Source organism: Oratosquilla oratoria, chromosome 43, assembly GCF_046742065.1.
Source record: "Oratosquilla oratoria isolate Oo_2021 chromosome 43, ASM4674206v1, whole genome shotgun sequence".
Taxonomy (NCBI): Eukaryota; Metazoa; Arthropoda; class Malacostraca; order Stomatopoda; family Squillidae; genus Oratosquilla; species Oratosquilla oratoria.
The window spans coordinates 29,916,908-29,919,407 of NC_134819.1; the positions used below are offsets into that span (position 1 = coordinate 29,916,908).

General features: G+C 35.4%; 1 protein-coding gene across 4 annotated transcripts in view; it reads right to left on the reverse strand.

Annotated features, from left to right (window-relative positions):
• LOC143022060 (uncharacterized) overlaps nt 1–2,500 on the reverse strand; it is a 65,227-nt gene that overhangs the window by 16,541 nt on the left and 46,186 nt on the right. The gene's annotated exons all lie outside the window — the stretch shown is intronic.

Genomic DNA, 2,500 nt, shown 5'->3' on the forward strand with positions numbered 1-2,500 from the left:
CATTGTCAACAATATTTAATCCAATCAAACATCACTATCATTCCTTAACCTTATATAGGCTACTTCAATACAACATAACCCAACATTCCTATCCTCACCCTTCTCCTCCACAAAGTAATTTTCCTAAGTGAAAGAATAAATGTAAATATGTTCACTGATCCAGCAAAGAAGTTAGCATCATTATGTTATTAATGTATATCAAGAACATTACTGGTGCCAGCAATAAACCCTGTGACATCCAATTAATCACCCCTCTCCAATCTAATATCTTATTTTTCATTAATGTTTGCATGAAACTATCCCTCAGTAAATCCTTGATCCATTCCAGTCAGTTCACTTAGAATCTTCAAATATTTTCCAATTTCTATATTAAAATTTTGTGTGGTATCTGGTCAAAAGCCTTTTCCAGGTCTATATACATAATCTGATTCCCTCTTCATGTAGCACATAAACCAATCTCATATAAAACCTTTAAAAAAAAATTATACATGATTTCCTTTTCTGAATCTCAATTATCTATCATGACTCCCTTCTTACCCAAATATTTTATCTATCCATCTTACCCACATTTTGGCCACTGTGCTGGTTTATAATTCAAAGGTTGCTCCCAACTTCCTCCCTCTGCCAAGTAATTTCTTATATTTCTTGTATTGTTGATTTTGGTGTTAACAACTTGGCCAGGATACACCACTCCCACATCTCTGCCTGAGCATTACATATTGGAACTGGTCTATGATTGAGATTGTTGCCACTCCTCATGAGGTTGGACCATGTGGGATTGGAGGTTCATCTGGGATGTTGTCCAGGAATTTGTCTGGCTTCCTCTTGAAAGCCTCTGTGCTGACTCCTGTCCGGTTTCTTATCTTTCCCAGGAGACAGTTGAAGAGTCTGGGGCCAGCACAGGTGAAGCTTTCCTCCTGGATTGTCTTTAGTCGCAGGGAGCAGCTACTTATGTTCCTTCTTACACAGGTCCTACCAAACCTGGCTTGGTGTTTCCCTTTGATACCACCATTCCTTATGTGATGAGTTTGGTGCTGTGCCCTCCAGGTCTTTCAGACATAAATCACTATATAGTTCTTTCTGCATCTCTGCAGTGAATAAGAGCTTGAGGATTTTCATCCTCTCCCAATAGTTCTGAGAGCCCCCAACTAACTTCTTCATGAATAACCTCTGAACCTGTTCAAGGAATGTATAATCAATTGGTGTATCTCATCCACTACCTGTTCTCTGCATTCTTTTAGCAGCTAATTTGAGATCTCTTCCTTAAAGTATCTCTTTCTTAATGAATACCAATTGGAAATTTTAATTAATTAATTCAGCTTGATTTTTTCCTCAATTTTTAGCCAAGATATTCCTTTGTTTTTCAGCCTGCCATTTACAAATCTTTACAACAATTGAGGTTCACTTTTACATTTGTCAATTACACCATTTTCAGTTCTTTCTTCCTTTTTTTCTAATTATTGTGTATTTATTTCTGATACTCTTGTCTTTTGTCTTCTTTGCTCTTTTCTTTATCTTTTGTTTTACCATTTCACATTTTTTGTTATTTCTTTTCTCATTCATCCATCACTCATTTTTGGCACATATTCATTCACACTTACATTATAACATTTTTGGAAGACTTTCTATTTCTTCTTGTTCCTCATATCTTGAACTCTTTCCAATTCACTTCTTCAAAATATTGTTTTTGCAGTTGTATCTTCCTTGTCTATATTTTTTCAAATTTCTGCCTTCTCTTCCTACTTTCAAAATAAATTAAAGGATTATATGAGCAGTTTTACACTAGGGTATTGGTACTTCAATGATTAAATTACTTCAGATTCTAATGTGTATCTACCTAACTGCAATATGCGCAACAGGAGCTTAATTTATGGGGTCCTGTCTCTTTCCCTCCAACAACGATACCTTTGAATTTCCTTATGGTTATCATCTAAGATATTTCAGAAGTTGATGTATCATTATTGGAATCTGTTTCTTGACATTGTTCATGCATATAGTCAGTACTCTCTGTATTCTCTTGATCTTGTTTATATCTTTCACTTGTGCAGACCATACCACTGCTATGTATTCTAATCTAGGGTGGATCAGGCATTCAACACTTTTTCATTTCCTTATCCATGTAGTAAAGCCATTTTCATTCATGTTCATGAACAGTATGTATGTTTCAACCACAATTTTGCTGTTTGTCGGATAACCAGGTATCCATGACCAACACTCCAAGATACTTCTCTTCTTTTGCTTAAGTAACTGACTCATTTCCTACTGAGTAATTCACTGAGTCTTTTTGATCTTTTTACTCATTTCCAACATTTTGCACTGTCTGGCATTAAAGTTTATTTTTCCATGCACTAACTGTCTAGCTCTTGTAACATTTTACAATCTCCTTCATCTTTTATGGTTTTCATGCTCTTTTCATCATCTGCAAATATATTAGGGTAGTTTGTCATACCATCCCATCCCTTATGTCATATACAAAGACCAAGAAGATCACAGGTACTAG